At 45.3% G+C, this 27081-nt stretch overlaps 1 long non-coding RNA gene and 1 pseudogene across 1 annotated transcript in view; one reads left to right on the top strand and one right to left on the bottom strand.

Moving 5' to 3' along the window:
• Positions 1-25666, bottom strand: part of LOC129392968 (uncharacterized) — a 90391-nt gene extending 64725 nt beyond the window's left edge. Inside the window, exons 1-2 of the long non-coding RNA XR_004669699.3 lie at positions 24145-25666; positions 17822-18178 (exon numbers count right to left, since the gene is read on the bottom strand). This is a non-coding gene — a long non-coding RNA (uncharacterized LOC129392968). The remainder of the gene's footprint in view (positions 1-17821; positions 18179-24144) is intronic.
• On the top strand, positions 8898-16378 carry LOC100968073 (large ribosomal subunit protein eL6-like; annotated as a pseudogene).
• Positions 25667-27081: the final 1415 nt, after the last annotated feature.

Raw genomic sequence — 27081 nt, 5'->3', positions numbered from 1 at the left:
GGGTTTCACCATGTTGGCCAGGCTGGTCTTGAACTCCTGACCTCAAATGACTCACCCGCCTCAGCCTCCCAAAGTGCTGGGATTACAGGCATGAGCCGCTGCATCTGGCCTGATTTTTGTCCAAGAATTTCTAAATGAATTAGAAAATGGAATCTGTTTACTTTTATTATAATTACTGAACTAATTAGAGTTAGGTTTGCTGTATTATTTTGTACTTCCTACTTAATGTTATTTTTCTTTTGCTTTACTTCTTTTTTCTCTCTTCCTACCTCCTAGCATTTTAAAGGAATTCTATTCTTATTTTTCCCCACGTTAAGTTTTTAAAATGCACCAAGATGAACGTTTTAAGAGCTCTCTTTTGAAAGGTGGCACTTCTATTCAACATTATACTAGAAGGGCTGACTATGCCAGTTAGGCAAGAAAAAGAAATAAAAGACATCCAGATTGGAATGGAATAAGTAAAACTATCTCCATTTGCAGATGGCATGATCTTGTACATAGAAAATCCAAATGAATCCATGAAAGAAACTATTAGAGCTAGTAACAAGTTCTTCAAGGTTGCAGGGTACAAGATCAACATACAAAAGCAATTGTACTCCTATACATTAGCAATGAACAAACCAAAATTGAAACTAAGAAAACAATTGCATTTACAATAGCATCAAAAAATAAAATATTTAAGAATAAATTTAATGAAAAAAGTGCAAGGCTTGTACACTGCAAACTACAAAACATTAAAACAAATTAAAGAAAATCTAAATAAATGGAAAGCCATTCTATATTCGTGAATTATAAAACTTCATATTGTTAAGATGGCAATACCCTCCAAATTGACCTACATATTCAATACAATCTCTATAAAAATTCTAGCTGCTTTCTTTCTGAAATTGACAAGATAACCTAAAATTCACATAAAAATGCAAGGGCCCCAGAATACCCAAAACAATCTTGAAAAAGTATGTCAACCTAAAAAAAAAAGACATCAGAGAAAAATGTCTCCAAATATGTTGAATTTGGAGGGGAATAGAAAAGAGGATTACAATCCGTAACACACTATGACAAGTCACAGGTGCACCCAGTGAGGGAAAATGAGTAAGGGGAAGTTATTATTAGCAAAAAGAGAGACATTCACATAAACTTCTTGAACACAGAGTTCATTGGTTCTGGTAGCTCAAAGCCAGAGTTGGCATCAGTTCATTGGTGGAGGGCTTACTGAGCAAGCCTTCTTTCAAGAGCATCTTATCAGAATTGTTACAGTCCTAAAGAATGTCTAATGATAAACCACGTGTCATAGAAATATGTGCACCCAGCCGGGCACGGTGGCTCACGCCTGTAATCCCAGCATTTTGGGAGGCCGAGATGGGCGGATCGCAAGGTCCGAAGATCGAGACCATCCTGGCTAACACAGTGAAACCCCATCTCTACTAAAAATACAAAAAATTAGCCGAGTGTAGTGGCAGGCGCCTGTAGTCCTAGCTACTCAGGAGGCTGAGGCGGAGAATCGCTTGAACCTGCGAGGCGGAGGTTGCAGTGAGCCGAGATTGTGCCACTGCATTCCAGCCTGGGTGACAGAGCGAGACTCCATCTCACAAAAAGAAAAAGAAAAAGAAAAAAAAGAAATATGAGCACACATGCAAAACATACAAGCTGCACAAAGCAGATGTGTGAAGGACATGAAGGGATTTCTTCCAGGGTTTCTAGAAAGTCCTTGGAATAGTTCTTATTTCAGATATGTAAACATGAGCCCCTCTCCTTCACGCCTTCCCGGCACTGTATTGTCTGGATCTGACTAAAGTGATTTCATCCTCATATCTGCAACTTTCACAAGTAGAGCAAAGTTGGGGAATTTACACTTCCTGATTTCAAAATTTACTACCAAGCTAGAGTAAGACAATGTGGCACCCACATATGGATAAATACATAGATCAATGGAATAGGATGGATGGTCCAGAAATAACCCATACATCTATGGTCAATAGATTTCAGACATGACAATTCAAAGGATAAAGAAGAATCTTTTCAGCAGACGTGCTGGAACCATCATATAGTCCCATGCAAAAGAATGAACTTGGACCCTTACCACACACCATTAGCAAAAATTACCTTAAAATGGATGAAAGGCCTAAATATAAGAGCTAAAACTATAAAACTGTTACTCCCCCAACACATACAAAAAAGCATAAATCTTTATAGCGTTGGATTAGGGAATGGTTTCTTAAATATGACACCTAGAACACAAGCAGCTAGAGAAAAGATTCGGTAAATTGGACTTTGAAATTAAAAACCTTTGTGCTTCAAAGGACACTATTCCAGAAAGCGAAAAGACGACCCATGGAATGGGAAAAAATATTTGCAATCCATATATCTGAGGATACTTAGAATATATAAAGAACTCTCTCCGCTTAATAAAAAGACAAATGCCCCAACTAAAGAATCAGCAAAGGATTTAAATAGACATTTCTCCAAATATTATATAATAATGGCCAATCAGATATGAAAAGATGCTCGACCTCATTAACCATTAGAGAAGTGCAAATGAAAACCATAAAAAGAGACCACCTCACACCCACTAGGATGACTAAAATTAAAAAGTTATTCACTGGTGTTGGTGAGGATGTGGAGAACCTGGAACTCTCACTCATTGCTAGTGGGAGTGTAAAATGGCACAGTCACTGTGGAAAGCAGTTTGGCAGTTTCTTGAAATGTGGAACATAAAGTTACTGCATGACCCAGCAGCACTTCCACTCCTGGGTATACACCCAACGGAACTGAAAACATGGCCACACAAAAACTTCCACATGAATGTCTCTATCAGCAGTATTCATAATAGCCAAAAAGTATAAGGAATCAAACCAAATTTCCATCAACTGATGAACAGATTTAAAAAATGTGGTATATTCATACAGTGGAGAATTGTCATCCATATAAAGGAATGAAGTCCTGAAACATGCTGCAACATGGAGGAATCTTAAATATATATAATTAAAATAATATAATAAATATATATAATATATATAAATTAATTATATAATATATAAATTATATAATATATAAATTAATTATATTATATATAAATTATATAATATATAAATTAATTATATAATATATATATTATATAATATATAAATTATATAATATATATATTATATAATATATAAAATATATATATATAAATTATATATTATATAATAAATTATATAACATATAAATTATATAATATATAAAAATTATATATTATATAATTAATTATATAATATATAAATTATATAATATATAAAAATTATATATTATATAATTAATTATATAATATATAAATTATATAATATAAAATTAATTATATAATATATAATTATATATTAATTATATATTATATAATTAATTTTATATTAGATATATAATTATATAATTAATAAATAAATAATAAATATATAATTAATATATAATATATTATACATCATATATATCACATATAGATTATATAATAGTTATATATTATATAATAAATTATATATAATATATAATAAATATATATAATATATGTTATATATTATATAATATAGTATAATATATAATATATGTTATATATTATATAATATAGTATAATATATAATATATGTTATATATTATATAATATAGTATAATATATAATATATGTTATATATTATATAATATAGTATAATATATAATATATGTTATATAGTATGTATTATAGTATAATATATAATATATGTTATATAGTATGTATTATAGTATAATATATAATATATGTTATATAGTGTGTATTATAGTATAATATATAATATATGTTATATAGTATGTATTATAGTATAATATATAATATATGTTATATAGTATATAATATAGTATAATATATAATATATGTTATATAGTATATAATATAGTATAATATATAATATATGTTATATAGTATATAATATAGTATAATATATAATATATGTTATATAGTATATAATATAGTATAATATATAATACATGTTATATAGTATATAATATAGTATAATATATAATATATGTTATATAGTATATAATATAGTATAATATATATGTTATATAGTATATAATATAGTATAATATATATGTTATATAGTATATAATATAGTATAATATATATGTTATATAGTATATAATATAGTATTATATATGTTATATAGTATATAATATAGTATAATATATAATATATGTTATATAGTATATATTATAGTATAATATATAATATATGTTATATAGTATATAATATAGTATAATATATAATATATGTTATATAGTATATAATATAGTATAATATATAATATATGTTATATATTATATAATATAGTATAATATATAATATATGTTATATATTATATAATATAGTATAATATATAATATATGTTATATATTATATAATATAGTATAATATATAATATATGTTATATATTATATAATATAGTATAATATATAATATATGTTATATATTATATAATATAGTATAATATATAATATATGTTATATATTATATAATATAGTATAATAAATATTATATTATATATAATTTATTTATATTAATATAACTTTTTTGAGATTTTTTGAGACAGAGTCTCGCTCTGTCACCCAGGCTGGAGTGCAGTGGTCTCGGCTCACTGCAACCTCTGCTTCCCAGGTTCAAGCCATTCTCATGCCTCAGCCTCCTGAGTAGCTGGGATTACAGGTGTGTGCCACCACAACTGGCTAATTTTTTTTTTCTGCATTTTTAGTAGAGACAGGGTTTCACCATGTTGCCCAGGCTGGTCTCAAACTCCTGGCCTCAAGTGATCCACCTGCCTCAGCCTCCCAAAGTGCTGGGATTACAAGTGAGCTATGGCACCCAGCCTAGGAATGTTGAAAATATTATGCTAAGAGAAAGAAGCCAGATAAAAAAGTACATAGTGTATGATTCCATTTATACGAAGCATTCAAACTAGGCAATCCAAAAAGACAAGTAGATTAATGGTTGCCAGAGGCTGCGGGGAGGTAAGAAGGGGAAATGGGAGGGAAGAAGGGGAAATGGGAGGGAAGAAGGGGAAAACAGGAAAAAGCCTTCCTTGGGGATGATGGGAATGTGAAATTATGCAGTGGTGATGGCTGCCCAGCTTTGTGACTATACCAAAGCCACTGAATCGTGCACTGAAATGGGTGAATCTCAAGGCATGTATATGACAGCTCTCCCTGTTTCAGCAGCTCTTGCTGCCTCCCTCAGCTCCATGCCCACTTGCACAGGCTGGAAAGAGCCCTCCTCGTGCAGTGGAGCCCAGAGAAAGAAGAATGAGGGATGTCATGTGCTGCAAACTGCAGGCAAACAAGGACGTATTCTCTCAACTCTGTGTCTCTGGGAGAGAAGATTAAAGCAAGGAAGGCAGCCCAAGCAGACAACAGGCACCAGAGGCAAACTCAGCAGGTGACAGATAAAGAGCCTCTGGAGTCTGGAGGGATGGGGTGATGGATCGAGGTAGCCAGCCTGGGAGGAACCCCAGCAGGCCTGAGTCCCTGCTGATGCACCTCACCGTGTGCAGTAAGTGGATTCCTAAAATGTAAAAAAAAAAACAAAAAATCAATGCACTGATCAAATCCTGCTTAGAATGTGTTTAGAAGAGCCAACAACTGAAAAAGAATCCCACAGTGAAACAGATTGTATTATAAATCAGCATCACCCCATGGTTTTTCTGTTGGATGAAGCCACATTTTTATTGTAGGATTTATGGTATACCCAGCTCCCCCTGGCTTAGCCATTTAAGTCAATTAGGAATTGTTCATTGCACTCTGTGTGCCAGGCACTGTGTTTATTCTTCACCCACTCAATATTCCTCACCCTTGGGTCATGCAAGGAGCTTTTGCACAGGCCCTGGCCTCCAGGAGCTCACTCCTGTACCTAAACTGCCACCAGGCCATGAGGACAGGGCCAGTCACACTCTGGCTGTGGCAGCAGCTGGACATCTCCACATCTATGGAACCCATGACACCAGATGCTCAGGAGCACAGACGGCAGGGGCCTCACACTTGCATCCTGGGACATGTGAGATCCAAATGTCTCCAAGACAACATGGCCTCCCGGGTCACCCCTGAGCTGTTCCCCCAGCTCGGTGCTCAGTGGAGCTGCACAGGGAATCCTGTGGAGGCATGCTTCTGCCCAAAGGGGGCCACATCACCAGCCCAGAAACGACTCTACCCATTAAAATGAGCAGAGTTTAAATCCCCTCTCTCCCATCACAAAACAGAGAGCAGAGAGCTGCAGCACTGGGGAACAGAAGGACTAAGTCCTTCCCAGGGTCAGAAAAAACCCTGAAGCCTAAGCCATTGAGGAGGGCACTCTCATTTAAAATCAGCTGATAGAATTTCTGTGCTTTAATTAAACTGCAAGATGTACAGAAGGCACTGGATTCCCAGCAAGAGTGGATGAGCGAAGGAAGCGCAGAACCTGGGCGTCACAGGAGGAGGAAACATCCGGATCATTCTCTTTCGCCGCCTGCCTCTAGCCACAGTCTCACTGGCCCCTTAGTGAGAAGCGTCAGATGCGTGCCAGGCTCCTCCAGAGGGTCTGCGGGGTACGGTTAGGTGTCAGCTAGGGAGGCAGCAAAATGAACCGGACCCTGCTGCAGAGAACCAGTTAGCCACTCCCTAAGCTTTGGCCACCTTCCTCCCCCTTTGTGCTCACAGGCATGATCTGGAAAGCCTCTCTGCACATCACAGGTGGGTGGCCAATCCCTGTGCATCCCAGGTGTGCAACTTCTTATACAAAGTATTCCCCCAGGTCCACAGCATCAGCAGCCCAGGTCGGCAGGTGGGGGGCTCTCCTACCAGGGCTGGCAGGATGCCTCAGCACAAGGGACAGGAACCCTGGGAAAGTGGCCGTAGAACACCAGCAGCCTCTTGTCACACATCATAAAAGGTTCAGAGACGAGGGCGTTGGGGGTGGCTGGGTTCAGGGGAACCTTTCCACTCTGATACCTTCAGCAGAGTCACCGAGCCCCTCACCTGTCACCTCGTGGTTCCAATGTGGCTTCTGCGCTTCTGGGCACCACTTGCAGATGTGACAATGTCCACTTAAAGAAGGGGGCATTTCCTCCAGTACAGCTCTTTGAATTAGGGAGGGAGCGTTTCCTAAAAGGCCCCAGAGACTCCCCATCCGGTCCCACTGGGCGGAGGAGCTCTCATGCCCAGGCCCTAACTGTAACTGGGGGCTAAGAAGGAGAGTGTCTAAAATGTTCACCTCTGCGACAGGATGTGGGTTCTCCTGGCCACAAAGAGAACGGATGGGCAGTTGGGTGGCCAATCCCAGTATGTTCCAGATACGCCACTTCTTGCATAAGAGGTTCAGGAATAAACTCACCATGTGATTTCTGCTGAAAGATGGTCTTGTGCAGTAAAGATGGAACTTTCTCACTGAGATTCTACTAACCTCATTTTTAAAAAGCTTTAAGTGTGAGCCATTTTCCAAACTGAGATGGATACATCAGAGCTGCGCCCAAGCAGATCTTCAGTATTGCATTTGCCACACTGTTGCATAACTGTATCTTTCTGCATCTCTCTTCCATGTTAGCTTGAGCTCCACAAGGGCAGGGTAGCGTCTTGACACTGAATTCCAACAGGTGAACTTGCGCCTGATACAGGCAGTTAATCCAGTCTTGGTTTTTGAGTACCATCTATTACCAGGCACTGTTCCAGGTAGTGCATAAAACAAATGACCTGCTTTCACAGAGCTTACCTTTTAGTGGATGGAGATAAATAGGACAGATAAACAGGTGTACACGCAAGTATATACATGTAGAATGTCAGCTGATGGGTGATAAGTGCTGCAAAGGAATAAAAGGCAGGATGAGGTGCTAGAAGGTGATGAAGAAAGCTGCTGTCTCAGCTGGATCACTGGGAAAAACTCTCAAGAGGTGACATTGTGCCAGAGACCTGAATGCAGTGAGGGAGCCATGAGGGCTTGTTGAAAAAGAGAATTCCAGGCAGAGGAACAGCAGGTGCAAAGGCCCTATGGCAGAAGTCTGCCTGAAATGTTCAAAGGCAGCACGAAGGCCAGTGTGCCTGGAGAAGCATGAATGGGGGAAATAAGGCCAGAGGGGGCGTCACGGCCACAGTCAGGATGTAGGCTTTACTGATGAACATGGATGTCATTGTCCACTTTTCAGTGAAGGAGAAGCATAATTCAACCTGCATTTACTTTTTTATTTTTCTTTTTTTGAGACAGAGTCTCACTCTCTCCACCAGGCTGGAGTGCAGTGGCGTGATCTCAGCTCACTGCAACCTCTGCTTCCCGGGTTCAAGCAATTATCATGCCTCAGCCTCCTGAGTAGCTAGGATTACAGGTGTGTGCCACCACACCCAGCTAATTTCTGTATTCTTAGTAGAGACAAGGTTTCGCCATGTTGGCCAGCATGGTCTCGAACTCCTGACCTCAAGTGATCCACCCGCCTCGGCTTCCCAAAGTGCTGGGATTACAGGTATGAGCCACTGCACCCAGCCTCAACTTGCATTTTAAAATAAGCATTTCGGCTGGGCAGGGTGGCTCACGTCTGTAATCCCAGCACTTTGGGAGGCCAAGGTGGGTGGATCACCTGAGGTCAGGAATTCAAGACCAGATTAGCTAACATGGTGAAACTCCACCTCTACTAAAAATATAAAAATTAGCTGGGCATGGTGGCACATGCCTGTAGTCCCAGCTACACAGGGGGCTGAGGAAGGAGAATTGCTTGAACCCAGGAAGCGGAGGTTGCAGTGAGCCATGATCACGCCATTGCACTCCAGCCTGGGTGACAGAGAAAGACTCCATCTCAAAATAAAATAAAATAAAATAACCATTTTGGCTTTACCTCCAGAATACATTGGGAGTAAGCATGTGAGGAGACAGCCTGGGGGTGGGGGTGGGGGTGGGGGTGAGGGTAGGGGTGCTGCACCACTTCTGAGAAACACCTCTCGTTTGGGTGGGGTGGCACCGTGGCTAACAAGCAGACCTGGGAGCCAGGCTCCCCGGGTCCCAGCCAGAGCTGTGACCTTGGGCACGTTGCTTAGCCTGTTTGTGCCCCATCTGACTCACCATAAAGTGGGGATCATAATATTACCTTCCTCGGTGGTTCTCCAAGTGTGGCCTTGGCCAGCAGCATCAACATCACCCGAGAACTTACTGGAAATACAAATCCTCAAGCCCCAGCACAGACCTGCCATTTCAGAAACCCGGGGGGTAGAGCTGCCAGACAAACTACAGGTCATCCGCTAAATTTGAATTTCAGACAGATGATTAATATTACCCACGCAATATTTGGGGCATGCTTATATTAAATGATAATTCGTTATCTGAAATTCAAATTTAATCGGATGTCCTGAATGTTTGTTTGTTAAGTTTGGCAGCTCTGTCTGGGGGCACCCTGCAATCTGCATTTTAAAGGGTCCTCCAGGTGATGCTGGTGGCTGCATCACGTGGAGGTTTCAGAGCATGGACCCTCCTCGTCGGTGGTGCTGGAGGCCTCCGAGCTTAGCACAGTGCCTGGCTTGTGGCCAGTGCTGGAAGTGGCCACCATTCCACCGAGCACTCACCGATGCCAGGGAACTGAGTGCCTTGGCGGAGGCCCACCAGGGGTGTGGTCTCTTCTCCAGAAGGTTCTTATTCTGCATGGGTTGATTTTCAAAGTACACTAACTTGATTACCTGAAATCATCCTACTCCCTCCCTCTGATGGGCATAGGCAGCGAGTACCCATCCTCCCTGCGGCTCAGGAGTTTGAAATTTCTCTAATTGAGTAACCAAGAAGGAATGAAGTCTAAAATCTAGCTGACTCATGACACTGCAGAGAGAGCAGGTTTCTGTTTCTGGATTGCTCTGGTCAGTTTTGCTGAGCACTTGGACTGACCGGGCCTAAAGGAGTCACTCTTGTGAATGTTAACTCAGTGGTCAGAACAGAAGCCTGAGGTGTTTTTGTGAAGACAGCGAGGAAAACACACTTCCTGGCTTCCCTGGAAATAACAGACACGTATGTCCTAATTATTTATTAAATGAATGAATAATTTGTGTTCATCCTATCATCACCCAACCCATTGGTGCCAAAGAATGATGCCAACCTGTTACATCAATAGAGTTAGAAATTTTATGTGAAATCATCATCCTGAGTAACTGTCAGGAATATCTGAAAAATACTAATTATCATGTTAGATTGGCCCTGGGAGATAAACACGGAACTTAAGAATCTAGTCATGTACAGAGCTCACCCCAGCCTCACTCACAAACAAATACCTTCTCAAGATGCCACCGTGTCCTCAGAACTCGATGTGTTCACACACGTGGCTTGTTCCCTAGCAGCAACTTCACATTCAAGTGGAATTCAAGCAGAGGCCTGAAATTAAAACGTCTCCATTTTTCTTTAACCAAATGGTAGTTCTAATTATAGCATTCAGACTGGCGTGCATGTTTATTTGCTCATCTCTCGCTTTATTAAGAGTTAGTGCATTGTACCTTAAAAATGGGTGACAAATTATTACAATGTGTTCTGGGCTGTCGATGATTAGAACAGGTGGTTAAGGAGGCTTGGGGTGTTATCCATTTCTATAATTATGTCATTGTGTTACATTTAATGTTCGTGACCAGGACGCAGGGAATGCAACCTTCAGTCTCAATCCCATCGGAAAAGGAAGCAGTCTCTTCCATGGAAGCACGTGGCCTCCTGAAAACCCTGAAGGGCAGGTGCTGGGAGCCCCCAGTTCTGGTCCTCGTGCTGCCCTAACTGGCTGGTGACCCCAGAGAAGCCACTGCAAACCTGGCCAACTCCTCTTTCGTGAGCCTTTATCTGTCTTCCTAATTTAGCAAATAACAGTGCTCAATAAATATAGTGTCAAATATAGTGTGTCAATATAAAGTGTGTCAAATAAAGTGTGTCAATAAACAAAGTAATTGATGAAAATCACTCAGTCCCACTTCTGAATTTTCCTTTTTTTGTTTGTTTGTTTGTTTTTTCTGAGACCTGGTTTCTTTCTGTTCCCTGGGCTGGAGTGCAGTGGCACAATCTTGGCTCTTTGCAGCCTCTGCCTCCCAGGTCCAAGTGATTCTCGTGCCTCAGCCTCCCGAGTAGCTGGGATTACAGGTGCACACCATCACACTCGATTAATTTTTGTATTTTTAGTAGAGACAGGATCTTGCCATGTTGGCCAGGCTGGTCTTGAACTCCTGACCTCAAGTGATCCACCTGCCTTGGCCTCCCAAAGTGTTGTGACTATAGGTGTGAGCCACTGTGCCCAGCCAGAGACTCTTGTTTTTTTTTGTTTTTTGTTTTTTTGGCTTTGTTTTGTTTTTTTTTAAAAAAAAAAAAAAAAGAAAGAAAAGAAAAAGAAAGAAAGAAAAGAGGCCAGTAGCCTGGTCATAATTTTCTTTTCTGACAGCATGCCTCTTATTAGGTGGCCTCACAGGGATAATACCCCTGTTACAGAAGCACAGAATTCAAATCCTGCACCCCTTGTGTAAGGCATGGCTGCATGAGCTAAAGAAAATTACTACATCTCCCAGAGCCTCAGTTTGCCTACTTGTCAAATGGGATACAATAACATTTACTGGCCATGGCTGCTGGGAAAATTAAGTGAGGTGACGCATGCAGAGCACACGGTGGCAGTGGGTGCTCAACAGATGATGGTCCTCAGGATTCAGCTGGTGCCCTTCCCATTCTTCACCCAGTCAATGGTTGTTGAGTTCACTCAAAGCCATCAGACATCCACAGTCAGTCTGGCCTGGCCTTTCCTGCTATGTCATGGCACACAGAGAGCCCATTGTCACTGTCACACCCAACTGTCCTTGTTTCTTTGTCACAATGTCCATCATCCCCTGGCTAGTGCTTGGGCAGAAATGGTGGCTCTCTTGCCAGCCTAGTGCCCCTGGCACTGACATGGCAGCTGACGTTCCATCCCCCAAGTCGCATCCCCCCATCAGCTCAGTGGCACACTTCTCCCCAGTAGGGCTTCGAGGAAGAATCCGGAAAGGCTCTCATCTGAAACTCAGGAGAAATTCTCTTGGCGCTGGAAAAGCCCAGTGCTGCTCAAAATCATGCACCTTTCCTTTTCTGGCGAAGAGCACCCACTTCTGCAGAAAGTCCTGGGGCCACAGGGTCCTCAAAGGACCTCTTCTTGCAAGAGCCAGTTCACGCTCCAGCCTTGGCACATCAAGGGCTGCTGCCTGTGCCGCCTGGTCTACCCCACTCTTCCTCACCACCTGCCTGGCAGGAAGGCTCCGTCCTCCCATTTCTCTTCCTGGTGGCTGAGATTTTCCCCACTCCACATCTTTCTCCTTCCAGGAGCAGGATCTTCCCTAACCCTGCCTCCAGGTCCAGATGGCAGTCAGGGATCAGGATTTAAGGAACAATTAACACCCAGTGTGATGATTTCAGATCCTGCTCCCATGACCTCCACATCCCCTAAACTGTATGGCTGCATGATCTAAACAAAATCACTAAATTTCCCAGAGCCTCAGTTTGCCTACCTGTTCAATGGGATGCAATAACATTTATTGCCCATAGCTGGTTGGGAAAACTTAGTGAGGTGATGCGTGTAAAGCACATGGTGGCAGTGGGGGTGGCTCTGTTTCTCCTCATTTGCTGCTGCCCTGTGGGGAGAGCAGCCCCTGCACTGAGGAACAGAGTGACCTCAAGGCCCGCAGGCCCTGGGCCTGACAACCCCACCCTCTAGAAATACAGGTGGGCATGGGAACCAAAGCAGAACAGCCGGTCAGGCATTTGCTTTCCTCTTCATTAACTTCAGACACATGCAGGGTTCTCCCAAAGCCTGCCTTCTATTGGTCGTGATTTCAGTGTGCTACAACCAGTGACACTGCACACTGTGAAGAGCATTTCTGGATTGACTCCTGAACTTGACCTCTATTTGAGAGTGCCAAGTTTTACAACCACATCATCTAGTGTATTGCAGTCATCTAAATAACAGCAGCAGGTGAAATCAGTATCATTCGGGGACTCACAGGAAAGTCTGGAGCAGTGTTTCTCAAAGAGTGTTTCCCACATCTCCGATGAGGTCCAGAGAGGCCTTACTGGGCTGTCTGGAGTTTTCTAGGAGAATGTGTAAGTCTGTGTTTTCATTTGGTGCCAGCCTGTGCTGGGGGTACAGTAACAGAAAGGACAGCAGGGCCCTGTCCTCAGGAAGCTTCCAGTCTAGGGGATGTGGAGGTCATGGGAGCAGGATCTGAAATCGTCACACTGGGTGTTAATGGTTCCCTAAACCTGATCCCTGACTGCCATCTGGGCCTCAAGGCAGGGTTGGGGAAGATCCTGCTCCTGAAAGGAGAAAGATGTGGAGTGGAGAATATCTCAGCCACCTGGGGGAAACAGGACGTCGGAGCCTTCCCACCAGGTGGTGCTGAGGAAGAGTGGGGTAGAGGCAGGTGGCACAGGCAGCAACCCTTGGTGTCCCCTCTCCCCCTGAGCCCACGCTCTCCAAGCCAGGAGGGTCATAAAGCAGCATGGGGAGAGGTCAAAGCAGGGCCCTGCCTCGACCTGATTCCCATGGGGACTCCAAGAACACCCGGCCTGCGGGCCCCACCCCAGTGGCTCTGGGACTCCCAACTTCCACCCAGGCCAGGGCAGCTGGGTAAATACGGAGACTCAAAAAGAGCCCAAGGTGACACTCAGGGTCTGCCCAGCTCCATGTATTATGGCAGGAACCCCTAGGTATCTATTAGCTGAGGCATGGGGACCTGTCAGAGAAAGTCATTTTCATGGGGGTAAAGGGACTCTGAAGCCAAGGGCGCAATCAGTCAATGGGACTGTTTGCGCCAAGAATCAAACAGAAGTTCCAACCAGACGTCAGGGCACCTCCAGAGCAGCCAGGACATCATCAGCCAGGGTGGACGGCTGAGCTCTCCAGACCACAGATGACAGCAGCCACAGGCTTCCGCAACAGCCCACCAGGCTGCCCAGGGGCAGGACAAGACAGACCCACCACCTAAGCCTCCAGCAGCCAGGGCCCACCCAAGGGCAGAACAGCCACCTGCCTAGAGACCAGGTGCTCTCCTTCCCCCACCACATGTACCACCCCCACTCAGAGAGGATCAGGGGCTGAGGGGAAGAAGGGAGGTCTGCAGTGCTGACCACGTGTCCGTCAAGAGACTGTGGCATCCCCAAGAGACAATGCTAGCCAGTAGAAACAAAGGGGCTGCATTCTCTTTGCACCTTGGGTGCAGTGTGCTCATGTGGGCTTTAAGAATTCATGTAATTAGCTCCACAGGCTAATGATAACCCCTCCCTAGATTAAAAGACAGTCCCATCATCTCCAGCATCTGGCCCCTTGGAGAAGAGTTTGCAGAAGGAAGAAAAGAAGACCAGAGAACATTCTGTATAAGGCCCTTTGCAGAGAAGAAAGCTCAGCTCCTGCCTTGGAAGCAAAGCTGTAGGAAAGCTCTTTCCCATCTTGCAAGATGGCAGGTGAAAAAGTTGAGAAGCCGGATACTAAAGAGAAGAAACCTGAAGCAAAGAAGGCTGATGCTGGTGGCAAGGTGAAAAGGCATCACCTCAAGACTGAAAAACTCAAGAAGGGGAAGCCCCATTGCAGCCTCAATCCCGTCCTTGTCAGAGGAGTTGGCAGGTATTCCCAACCTGCCCTGTATTCCAGGAAGGCCACGTGGAAGAGGAAGTACTCAGGTGCGAAGTCCAAGGTTGAAAAGAAGAAGGAGAAGGTTCTTGCAACTGTTACAAACCAGTTGGTGGTGACAAGAACGGTGGTCCTGGGTGGTTAACAAAATGCCTAGATATTATCCTACTGGAGATGCGCCTCGAAAGCTGTTGAGCCATGGCAAAAAAACCTTCAGTCAGCACGTGAGAAAACTGAGCCAGCATTACCCCCGAAGCCATTCTAATCATCTTCGCTGGATGCCACAGAGGCAAGAGGGTGGTTTTCTTGAAGCAGCTGGCTAGCGACTTGTTACTTAGGACTGGACCTCTGGTCCTCAATCGAGTTCCTCTACGAAGAACACACCAGACCTTTGTCATTGCCACCTCAACCAAAACTGACATCAGCAATGTAAAAATCCCAAAACATCTCACTGATGCTTGCTTCAAGAACCAGCAGCTGCGGAAGCCCAGACACCAGGAAGGTGAGATCTTTGACACAGAAAAAGAGAAATACGAGATCACAGGGCAGCGCAAGATTGATCAGAAAGCTGTGGACTCACAGATTTTACAAAAATCAAAGTTATTCCTTAGCTCCAGGGCTACCTGAGATCTGTGTTTGCTCTGAGGAATGGAATTTATCCTCACAAATTGGTGTTCTAAATTTCTTAAGAACCTAATTAAATAACTGATAACATTTAAAAAATAATAAAGCTGTGGGGACAGAGGCCTGGGCCGTGTCTGTGAACAGCATGCCGGAGTGGACATGGGCCAGGAGGAGGCACAGTGAGCCGTGGGGACACCCCGTGCTGTTCACAGGGCTGGGCACCCAGAGCACGGAGCAGAGCGGCTTTCTTCTTCCCCACGCTGCTGAGCCTATGCTGAGTGTGTGTGGAGGGCGCAGAGGGCCGTTTGTTGGGGCGGGGAGCTAGCCCACTCTGCCGTCTCGGAGCAGATACAGCCATCAATTACCCCAGCATGTGCAAGAAGGATGCCATTGTCCACATGCTGGGGCTGGGTTTGGAGCGCGCTCGGAGACGGAGATCTGGGTGCAAGTGGATTATGGGGGTGCCCTGGAGACCAGCCCCCGCCAGGGGTGAGGGCAGTGGGAATGAGCAGTAAAGGCCTCAGCCAGGCTCACAGGCAGCTCTGAGGCTGGGCGGCTGCACAGCAGCCTGAATCAGGCAGGTGGCCCTGACGTTACCTGGAATAGCAATCAGCCACTAAAGCAGGTGGCACTGGAGGAGCATGAGCTTACGGCAGGCAGCCCCCTCCAGGTGAGTCCTGGGAGGCGATGCCTGTGCCGCTGTCTTGGAGGGGGAGTTTGGGGCGCCCCCCCAACAGCATTCGCACGCACCATGCTGGGCTTCCCAGCCAGGCCCCAGGCTTGCCCGCAGAGGGGAGCCCAGCTGGGGTGGGGCCTTACACCTGGTGCCTGTGTCAGCCTCCCCTGGATGGGATTTGGAGTTTCAGTGGATACCAACACCCATGGAGGGCCCACGATGACCTGCTTTCCAATTAAGTGAACACCTCAAAGTCCCTTCCAGCGTAAACAATCTCTGATTCCTTGATTTAATCCTCCACAGTTAAAGGAACCTCTGCACTAATGGGCTTGAGTGACGTCTTTTTGCACAGTAATACGTGGTCGTATAACCCCCACAAGGTGTCTCTAAACCCATGTAACAGTCACTGCTCTCAATAGTGATCACAGTTGTGCAGAACTGAGATCTGAATGCTGGTTGTGGTTGTGCAGAGATGAGATCTGAATGCTGGTTTCGGCTGTGCAGAGCTGAGACCTGAATGCTGGTTTCGGCTGTGCAGAGCTGAGACCTGAATGCTGGTTTCGGCTGTGCAGAGCTGAGACCTGAATGCTGGTTTCGGCTGTGCAGAGCTGAGACCTGAATGCTGGTTTCGGCTGTGCAGAGCTGAGACCTGAATGCTGGTTTCGGCTGTGCAGAGCTGAGACCTGAATGCTGGTTTCGGCTGTGCAGAGCTGAGACCTGAATGCTGGTTTCGGCTGTGCAGAGCTGAGACCTGAATGCTGGTTTCGGCTGTGCAGAGCTGAGACCTGAATGCTGGTTTCGGCTGTGCAGAGCTGAGACCTGAATGCTGGTTTCGGCTGTGCAGAGCTGAGACCTGAATGCTGGTTTCGGCTGTGCAGAGCTGAGACCTGAATGCTGGTTTCGGCTGTGCAGAGCTGAGACCTGAATGCTGGTTTCGGCTGTGCAGAGCTGAGACCTGAATGCTGGTTTCGGCTGTGCAGAGCTGAGACCTGAATGCTGGTTTCGGCTGTGCAGAGCTGAGACCTGAATGCTGGTTTCGGCTGTGCAGAGCTGAGACCTGAATGCTGGTTTCGGCTGTGCAGAGCTGAGACCTGAATGCTGGTTTCGGCTGTGCAGAGCTGAGACCTGAATGCTGGTTTCGGCTGTGCAGAGATGAGATCTGAATGCTGGTTTCTACAGTGGATTTGTCACATTCACAGGTAGCGGGGCTTGGGACTTGAACGTATCTTTTTGGAGGGACACAATTCAACCCATAACACGCCCCCTCCTGGGCACCTGCACCCGGTGGCGGCCCACACGGTGGATAAAGGCCTGGCCCCAGGCTCCACTCGGGACGACCCTGAAGGGGTGTGCCAGCTCCAGAGCTTCCCCGGGGACCAGCGGTTAGGGCATCACTGCCCGATGACTCCCTCTACCCCACTGGCCTTCCTTCTCTCCCTTCACAGACCCTAAACCCAAGAGCACTGCCCCGCCACCAATAAACACTCTTCTGTCTCTGAGTGAGCTTCCCCGGGGACCCAACCTGCATCAGGGACTCACCTATGTGGGGACATGGCCCATGCCGACGCGTGGCCTGGGGGACATGCCCCATGCTGAAGCGTGGGTTGGGGGACACGGGCCCATGCTGACACGTGGGTTGGGGGACACAGGCCCATGCTGATGTGTGGCTGTGAAACTAACAAACACATCACCCAAGGCCTCCAGGTGAGGGTCCCCTCATAGCCACGTTGTGACAGGACGAGGTTGTTCCAGAACGTTTCAGAGGCTACCCCTAGGCAGCCACCTCCAGACTCCATTGATGAGCGGCCTTGGGAACCTCCCCCCACCCCACTGTGCCCCACCCGCGTCTGGTGATCCTCCCGGTCTGTAAACCTTGGCCCAGCCGACTTTAAGCAATTGCCAGTTACGTACTCACTTCTGCCTCCAAGACGTCAGTCGGCCTCTACTGTACACGGCTCACACTGGGCACTGAGGACGTGCAGCTCACGGTCATGGCCCTGACCTCGAGTGGCTCAGACTCGGTGGGAATGAAGACAAACACACAGCTTTCCATGACACAGAGTGACGGGTGTGGGAGAGGCAGCCGCCAGCTGCCGTGGGAATCCAGAGAAATGAGACTCAATCCAGACCCGGTCCACGCAGGTGCCTCAGAGACAGTGAGGGGGATGGTGGTCCTGGGAGGGGCACACTGTGGCTGCTCCTGCACAGCCAGGGAGCTACAGGGGTTTCCACGTGGCCAGGCGCAGCAGGGAGGCCCAAGGGAGGCAGGCACCTGATTGTGAAATGAACAACTATTGAGCTCCATAGGTTACTAAACTAGTTGGAGGCAGCTATCCCCAGTACAACTCGGGCCACAATACAATGCCCGATACTTTTGGAGGCTGTGGATCTGTACCGTGTTTAGCACACGGCCTGGGAGTTAGGACCCTCCCTCTCCCCTTTTCTGGTCTGGAGGTTTCACCTGAACCCTATTCATTCCACATGGGGGGCTGATTTTTTTAATCAGATCAGTCCTGGGTCTTCACCAGCTCATCTGACTGGTCTGCCGAAGTTACTTCAACTTTGATTTATGAATTCTATGACCATATTCCTCACATCATAGGATTTCCAATCTTCAGATAAGAGAGGGAGGGTAGAAACCTCTGGGTCACTTTAGTTAGGTTTACACTTTCAGAACTAGAAAATTTCTAACCAGGGAAAGTGAAAGAACGTGAGAGCCTCGGCACAGGTCAAATGCAAAAACACCTAAGAAATCAAGAGAATTGAAAAGAGAGGCTGGGCGTGGTGGCTCACACCTGTAATCCCAGCACTTTGGGAGGCCAAGGAGGGCAGATCACTTGAGGTCAGGAGTTTGAGACCAGCCTGGCCAACATGGTGAAACCCTGTCTCTACTAAAAATACAAAAATTAGCCAGGTGTGGTGGGCCCCTGTAATTTCAGCTACTCGAGAGGCTGAGGCATGAGAATTGCTTGAACCTGGGAGGCAGAGGTTGCAGTGAGCCAAGATCGCACCACTGCACTCCAGCCTGGGGGACAGAGTGAGACTCTGTTTTTAAAAAAACGAAAGAAAAGAGGCCAGTAGTCTGAAGACAGGAAATGCCAGCTCAGTTTTCAAAAACAGAGGAAAGGTGAATTCTAAAAACCAACTAGGCCTGGTGCAGTGGCTCATGCCCATAGTCTCAGCACTTTGTGAGGCTGAGGCAGGATTGCTTGAGTCCAGGAGTTTGAGACCAGCCTGGACAACATAGTGAGACCCCCCCCATCTCTACAAAAAATTAAAACATAATAGTAATTACCCAGGCGTGATGATGGACATATGCAGTTGTAGCTACACAGGAGGCTGAGGTGGGAGGATCACTTGAGCCCAGGAGGTCAAGGCTGCAGTGAGCTATGATTGTGCCACTGCATTCCAGCCTGGGTGACAGAGTGAGACCCCATCTCAAAAAAATAAATAAATGAAAAATAGAAACAAACCAGCAAGCCTGACCAATTTTGAGCAAAATTCCAGTATGCAGTAATTTTTTTTTTTTTTTTTGAGATGAAGTCTCACTCTGTCACCCAGACTGGAGTGCAGTGGCACAATCTCTGCTCACTGCAACCTCCGCTTCCTGGGTTCAAGCGATTCTCCTGCCTCAGCCTCCCAAGTGGCTGGGACTACAGGCATGCACCACTGCGCCCAGCTAATTTTTGTATTTTTAGAGACGGGGTTTTACCATGTTGGTCAGGCTGGTCTCAAATCCCTGACCTAGTGATCCACCCGCCTTGGCCTCCCAAAGTGCTGGGATTACAGGCTTGAGCCACCGCACCTGGCCTTAAGTAATTTTCAAATGATTAAGGAGGTGGGGAAAAAAACTAATTGCTGGGAACCAGCACGTGGTCACTGAGGACCGATCGCCTTTCACTTTGACAAGGTCGTTAGATCAACAGCCCTGGAAAATGTTATGGGCTTCATGTTCTCGTCTTTATTGTAGAAAAAAAAAATGTACATCTTTCCACAATTCTTTGTAAAAACAGAAGAAAAAGAAGGAGGAGGAGAAAGGGGAGGAGGAGCCTAGAGCTAGGCAATGTCAGATGGTAACAGAAGGCTTCAGTGTAAGGCTGAGGTCCCCTGAAGTCTCCACACCACACTCCCCAGCCTCAATCCCCCAGGTGTCTACAGGTCCATGAAGGTGCTGCTGGGGTCTGTCAGCTAAACACGGCATCTCAAAAGGCCTAATGGAAAGCGTACTCTTACCCACAGGCTAGCTAACATGTCATTTCAGCACGGTGTAATTAAAGGGGACTGGGCTCTTGTTCTGTCCAAGATGCATGGGCTTGAGTCAGTTATAAAACCTCTCTGGGCATTTTTATTTCCAGCAAGAGGAAAATCTACAAAATCTGAAAATCCTGTGGCCAGAAAACACCTAGAAATCCTGGAAAATTTATCCCGAATATCCTGTTAAATACATAGCGGGGCACACATCAGTAAGAGAGCTCCAGCGGACAGAAGCAAAGAAGAAGCTGCGGATTCAGCTGCTGCCCTTTGGGATATTTGCCAAGCTCAGGAACAGAGAGCCTCAGTTTCCACAGCCATCCGGGCACTGGACACCAAACCCGGGGCCTGCACGAGGCAGGGACTTGGAAGTGAGACTCCCTAGAAATGCAGGACCCTTGGAGGCCATACCCTCAGTGATAGAATGAGGTAAAACAGAAATTAATAAAAAGAAATGACAAGGAAACATGTGTCTCAACTCCTGGGCTCTGAGTGGGATAGAGCATCCCCTGAGAATCCATACCTGGCCTCATTGGGTTTGGGTCTGAATTGATACCATTTGGTCTGGGAAACCAAAGTCAAGAAATTAGCTAAGAGTGGTCTTAGGTTGATAGTCCCCCAGATGCTTGACAAAAACAAATGTAAAATCTCTCTGGAGAAACACGTCCTCAAACCAAGGTGTGTAGGATTTCCAAGATAAAGCCCAGCTGTGTACTATAAAATTAACCTTTATTGGCCAGGCGCGGTAGCTCACACCTGTAATCCCAGCACTTTGGGGAGCTAAGACAGACAGATCACTTGAGGTCACGAGTTCGAGACCAGCCTAGCCAACATGGTAAAACCCTGGCTCTACTAAAAATACAAAAATTAGCCAGGCGTGGTGCCATGTGTGTCTGTAGCCACAGCTACTCAGGAGGCTGAGGCAGGAGAATCACTTGAATCTGAGAGACAGAGGTTGCAGTGAATCAAGATTGCGCCACTGAACTCCAGCCTGGGCAACAGACCAAAACTCTGTCTCAATTAAAAAAAAAAAAAAAAAAAGATTAACCTTTATTGAAGACTTAACTTGTGCCAGGCACAGTTTTAAATCTTTGACCTGGGCCAGGCACAGTGGCTCATGCCTGTAATTTCAGCACATTGGGAGGCTGAGGAGGACAGATCACCTGAGGTCAGGAGTTCAAGAGCAGCCTGGCCAACATGGTAAAACCCCATCTCTACTAAAAATACAAAAATTAGCCAGGTGTGGTGGTAGGTGCCTGGAATCACAGCTACTTGGGAGGCTGAGGCAGGAGAATCACTTGAACCTGGAAGGTAGAGGTTGCAGTGAACCAAGATGGTGCCACTGCACTCCAGCCTGGGCGACAGAGCGAGACTCTGTCTCAAAAAAAATAAAAATAAAATAAATAAATCTTTGACCTGTATTGTCCCACCTAATCTTCACACATTCTTCTAATGGTATGTAGTTTTATTCTCATTATTATTTATTAATGTCATTCATATTCCTGGATTAGGAATTGGAGAGAATGAAGGCACAGAGAGGATAAGTAACTTACTCAAGAACACACAGCAAAGAAGAAAAGTTGAGATTCAAACCCAGGAAGTCTGGCCCACAGTCCGCAGAGGAACCCGTCATGAGCACAAGTTACCTGAAATCAGTCATAGGGCTTCCAGGCAATGGAATCTTGAGGTACAGAATACAAATAAGAATGCTTAAAATGTTTAAAGACATTCTCAAAAATGCAGACAAGACACAGAAGAAAAAGACAAAGTAAATAAGAGAGGAGAAAACAATTAAAATGTTTAGAAATAAAAAATGTAAGTTGGGCACAGTGGCACGTGCCTTAGTCCCAGCTACTTAGGAGGCTGAGGCGGGAGCATTGCTTGAGCCCAGAAGTTCGAGGCTGGAGTGTTCTATAATGGCACCTGTGAATAGCCACTGCACTCCACCCTGGGTGACATAGTGAGACCCTGTCTCTAAAGAAAAAATAAATACACACACTTAAAAATTAAAATTCAAGACTTTAAAGTTAAAGCACAAGTTAGATTGATAGATGTGAGGAAATAAATTACTAAACTGAACGATCTAGCTAAAGAATGCCCAGGATGAGTCATGGAGAGACAAAGACTCGGAACAAATATGAAAGCAAGTTAAGAGAAACAAAGAGGCCGGGCGCGGTGGCTCACGCCTGTAATCCCTGCACTTTGGAAGGCCGGGACGGGTGGATCACGAGGTCAAGAGATCAAGACCAGCCTGGCCAACATGGTGAAACCCCGTCTCTACTAACAATACAAAAATTAGCTGGGCTTAGTGGTGGGCACCTGTAATCCCAGCTACTTGGGAGGCTGAGGCAGGAGAATCGCTTGAACCCAGGAGGCAGAGGTTGCAGTGAGCTGAGATCACGCCACTGCACTCCAGCCTGGCAACAGAGTGAGACTCTGTCTCAAAAAAAAAAAAAGAGAGAAACAAAGAAAAGGTGAAGGACCAACATGCATACATCTGATGGTCTGGGAAGGAAACAAATAGAGGAAGTGAAGGAGAGCCCATATGCCAAGGGCTGATCCTCAGACTCAGGAACTCAACCTAAAGCACGATCCCACACCTGAACACACCACAATGAAACTACAATAGACCAAAGACAAAGGCACACACTGAAAATCCACCAGAAAGGGCAGACCGCTTCAGAACACTGCATAGCAGGCAGACAGCTTGACTTCTCACAGGGGTATCAGAAACCAGAATACAAAGGAATATTGCTTTCAAAGCAGTAAGTCAAAATTATTGTCAAAGTGGGACTGACTGCCTGTCTACTGAAATTATCATTCAGGAATGATGGGAAAATAAAGATATTTACAGGCAAAAAGAAACTAAATGAATTTATTAAGAGATCTTCAATTAAAAAGTTTATTAAGAAAGTGCTTCAAAAAGAAGAAAATTGAACCCAGAAGGAAGGCCTGAGATGAGCAAAGAAAGGGGTAAAAAATATACCAATAAAGTTTAAAAAAAAAAATCACTGACTAGAAAAAACACATAACTAATTTAAGGTGAAATAAAAACAAGGTGAAACTAAAATATTGGTCAAAAATAACATGCAAAATAGGATAAGGTGATTCTAGTAAAAGCATTCTAAAATTTTTGTATTTCAGACAAAATGGGAGGATAGAAAAATTGTAGAATTGCAGAAATTAAGTACACACATTTGAATTTTCAAACACCACTAAAAAATTGGCAATTTTCAAAGAGATAAGAAAGAGAAATACAGTTTATAATTTTCAGAATAATAGCAAAAGCCAGGCATAGTGGCTCACGTCTGTAATCCCAGCACTTTGGGAGGTCAAGGCAGGTGGATCACCTGAGGTCAGGAGTTCGAGACCAGCCTGACCAATATGGTGAAACCCATCTCTACTAAAAATACAAAAATTAGCCGGGCATAGTGGCGTGTGCTTGTAGTCCCAGGTACTCAGAAAGCTGAGACAGGAGAATTGATTGAGGTGGGAGATGGAGGTTGCAGTGAGCCAAGATTGCGCCATTGCACTCCAGCCTGGGCAACAGAACGAGACTCCATCTCAAAATAATAATAATAATAATAATAATCACTCCAGCCTGGGCAACAGAACGAGACTCCATCTCAAAATAATAATAATAATAATAATAATAATAATAATAGCAAGAGGAAATTGAATTTTCAAAAAGCAGAGTAAACAGGAAGTACAACATAAGATTGAGGGAAAATTTAAGGAATCAGTAATTATAATAAATGTAAATGAAAACAATTGCTAGTTAAATGACAGAAATTCTCTGGCTGAATTTTTTTTAGAACAGCCTTATGCTGCTTGCAAGAAACACAACTAAAACTAAGGATTCAGATTTAAAATAAACTGATGGGAAAAAATATAGCACACGAATACTTATCAAAAGAAAAGCTATGTAAATATATTAACAGGAAAAACAAAAACAAAAAGTTGTGCTTTATAAGCCAACAAACTTACTGTGTAATGATGGAACAGCAGAAGGTATAACAGTCATGAAGCTGATACATCAAAAAACAGCCTCAACAGGAGAATGGCATGAACCCAGGAGGCGGAGCTTGCAGTGAGCGGAGATCGCGCCACTGCACTCCAGCCTGGGTGACACAGCCAGACTCCCTCTCAAAAAAAAAAAAAACAGCCTCAAAATGTAGAAAACACACCCTTTTAGGACACTGTTTCTTTGTTCACAGAAGGAGAATTAGACACACTGAATGAACAGAATCACGAGTACTCAGTGAGATGCCAAACGTGAAAGTGAGTCATTAAATCAGAAAGTGCTACCTAGAGTAGGCGGTCATTATGAAGGAGAAAAATACCCACTGTGTGCTGCAGAGAGCAGGCCTGGCCCGGAGAACAGGCTAAATACAGCAGGGCTCCTAGAAGACAGGCTAGGTAGAGCGACTCTGGCCTAGAACACAGACTAGACAGAGCAGGGCTCCAGGAAGACAAGTTAGATGGAGCAGGGCTCCTGGAAGACAGGCTAGATAGCGCGGGGTTCCTGGAAGACAGGCTAGATGGCGCTCAGCTCCTGGCAGACAGGATAGATGGCGCACGGCTCCTGGCAGACAGGATAGATGGCGCACGGCTCCTGGCAGACAGGATAGATGGTGCACGGCTCCCGGAAGACAGGATAGAGGGAGAAGGGCTTCTGGACCACTTGAGGTCAAGGGTCCTTTGAATCCTACAGAGTCTCTCCCCACCCCCAAAATGCACACCTGCAGGGAACATACCACCAGTATCAAGGGTTTCACAGACACCCTAAAGGACATCCTTGAAATTCTTCAGTGTTCCTAGGGCTCCTGATATAAACAGTTGAAGGCAAGACATCCAGAAGCCATGTCATGGGAGGAAAGTTGAAAGAGATGAGGCCTCATCTTGGAGAAAAGTTGCCTCCTTAGGGTGCTGAGAGACATCCTCAATTACTTGGAGAGCTATCATGAGTGAGGAGTCTTGTTCTCAGTGGTTCTAAGGGTCAGAGTTGAGGCCACTCATTGAGGCTCAGGGTGGTGTGTCTGTTCCTGTCTAAGAAAAGTATTTCCAAAGGGAGAGCACTGGCATGACATGAAGTGATGAAAACGGTGCAGCAAAAGTACAGTGAGGAAGGAAGGAAGGAAGGAAGCAAGGAAGGAAGGAAGGCAGGCAGGCAAGGAAGGAAAGAAGGAAGTACGGTGAGGAAGGAAGGAAGGATGGCAGGTGAGGAAGAAAAGAAGGAAGTATGGTGAGGAAGGAAGGAAGGTGAGAAAGGAAGGACGGCGAGGAAGGAAGGACAGTGAGGAAGGAAGGACGGCAAGGAAGGATGGATGGATGGCAAGGAAGGAAGGAAGGAAGTACGGCAAGGATGCTGCAGGAGGGAGCGCTGCTGCTAGGGGAATGCTGGTCCCGACTTCTAGCTCCCTTCCAACTCCCTAGAATGCAAGGATCAACAGCGAAGGATCATGTGTGGGGATATTCTCTCCCTCCTTTCCTTCCTTTCTTCCTTCCTTCCCTCCCTCCCTCCTTCCTTCCCTCCTTCCTTCCCTCCCTCCTTCCTTCCCTCCCTCCTTCCTTCCTTCCCTCCCTTCCTTCCTTCCCTCCCTTCCTTCCTTCCCTCCTTCCTTCCTTCCCTCCTTCCTTCCTTCCCTCCTTCCCTCCTTCCCTCCCTTCCTTCCTTCCTTCCCTCCCTCCCTCCTTCCTTCCCTCCTTCCTTCCTTCCCTCCTTCCCTCCTTCCTTCCTTCCCTCCTTCCTTCCTTCCCTCCTTCCCTCCTTCCTTCCCTCCTTCCCTCCTTCCTTCCTTCCTCCCTCTCTTCCTTCCTTCCTCCCTCTCTTCCTTCCTTCCTTCCCTCCTTCCTTCTTCCTTCCCTCCTTCCTTCCTTCCTTCCCTCCTTCCTTCCTTCCCTCCTTCCCTCCTTCCTTCCCTCCCTCCTTCCTTCCTTCCCTCCTTCCTTCCTTCCTTCCCTTCCTTCCTTCCCTCCTTCCTTCCTTCCTTCCCTTCCTTCCTTCCCTCCTTCCTTCCTTCCCTCCTTCCTTCTTCCTTCCCTCCTTCCTCCTTCCTTCCTCCCTCTCTTCTTTCCTTCCCTCCTTCCCTCCTTCCTTCCTCCCCACCTTTCTTCCTTCCTTCCTCCCCACCTTTCTTCCTTCCTTCCTCCTCCTCTTTCTTCTTTCCTTCTTCCTTCCTTCTTCCCTCCCTCCCTCTGTCCTTTCTCCCCTCCTTCCTGCTTCCTTCCTTCCTTCCTTTCCCCTTCCTTCCTTCCTTTCTTCCACAACTGTTTACAGAGCACCTACCACATGCCAGGAGCCATTCTAGCTGGAGATGCGCCAATGACCTTTTACTCTACTGCAGGAAACAGAGAATGAACAAGATAATTGGAGACTTTTAAATGTTATGAAGAAAACAGAGGAATGAGACCAAGTCTCCCAGAAAGCTAGATGGAGGCCTGGTTATTAGAAAGCCATTAAAAAGAATGGTTTGAGCTGGGACCTGAATGACCAGAGCCACGACAGATCAGAGTTCTGGGGTCCCGCAGGCCCAAAGGTGGGAGAGGGGAGCAGCCTGGAGAGGCTGGAGCATGCTCAAAGGTGGGAGGGGGGAGCAGCCTGGAGAAGCTGGAGCACAGGGAGAGGAAGGCACAATCATGAGGCTATGAGAAAATTTAATTTCCTTTCCCTTGGGATGATCTTGTGTTGGCTTAAATGAGACCCAAGGCTTTTGTCCCACCTGTTTACTTTTGCTTTTATTACCTGTGCTTTTGGGGTCATTTTGAAAAAATCATTGCCAAGACCAATGTCATGAAGTTTTTCTTCTATGTTTTCTTCTAAGAGTTTTACAGTTTCTGGTCTTACATTTAAATCTTCAATAGATTTTGAGTTGATTTTTGTGCATGATATAAGAAAGGGGTCTAATTCCATTCTTTCTCACG

The sequence above is a fragment of the Pan paniscus genome, chromosome 12, assembly GCF_029289425.2.
Source record: "Pan paniscus chromosome 12, NHGRI_mPanPan1-v2.0_pri, whole genome shotgun sequence".
In the NCBI taxonomy this organism is placed as follows: domain Eukaryota; kingdom Metazoa; phylum Chordata; class Mammalia; order Primates; family Hominidae; genus Pan; species Pan paniscus.
This window is presented reverse-complemented; position numbering and strand designations above follow the sequence as displayed.